Below are 889 nucleotides of genomic sequence, written 5' to 3'. Positions count from 1 at the left end.
TGGCCAATAATCCATCCATCAAACTATTATCATTGCCTTCCATTTTCATAAATTGGAAGTATTAAGAAAAGTTATCTTAGGACCAATATAGCCAATTTTTATACCCTCCACGATAGGATGAGGGTATACTAATTTCGTCATTCCGTTTGTAACTCCCCGAAATACTCGTCTAAGACCCCATAATCCCATGATCGTCACGACATTTTAAGTCGATCTAGCCATGTCCGTCCGTCTGTCCGTTCGTCTGTCTGTCGAAAGCACGGTAACTTTCGAAAGAGTTAAGCTAGCCGCTTGACATTTTGCACTAATACTTCTTTTTAGTGTAGGTCGGTTGGGATTGTAAATGGGCCATATCGGCCCATGTTTTCATATAGCTGCCATATAAACTAATCATGGATCTTGATCTCTTGAGCCACCAGAGTGGGCAATTCTTATCCGATTTAGCTGAAAATTTGCATAAAGTGTTTTGTTATGATTTCCAACAACAATTCTAAGTATGGTTCAAAGCGATCCATAACCTGATATAGCTGTCATATATACCTATATATATTTGGGATCTTGACTTTTTGAGCCTCTAGAAGACCCAATTCTAATCCACACGTAGCGTTTTATTATGGCTTCCAACAACTGTGCTAAGTGTGGTTCAAATCGGTTCATTAATGGGGCAAATAATCTGTCAGTCAATTTACGCAAGTAAGGAGCATATGCATTAAAATATACATAACCATGTGTACGCGATATTATTCTGGAATATCGACTCAAAGATCGTTGCTTGGATACCAACGTTGAGGAAACCACGCAACGTATTTCGTTATGCTAATAATAATAATAACTGATATAGGCGGTAGCTCATTTTAATGTACCGGTGTCAGTGCAACGTTTGTATAAA

The sequence above is a fragment of the Stomoxys calcitrans genome, chromosome 1 (assembly GCF_963082655.1).
Source record: "Stomoxys calcitrans chromosome 1, idStoCalc2.1, whole genome shotgun sequence".
Taxonomy (NCBI): Eukaryota; Metazoa; Arthropoda; class Insecta; order Diptera; family Muscidae; genus Stomoxys; species Stomoxys calcitrans.
The sequence above is the reverse complement of the archived record's forward strand: the minus strand, read 5'-3'. Positions refer to the sequence as shown.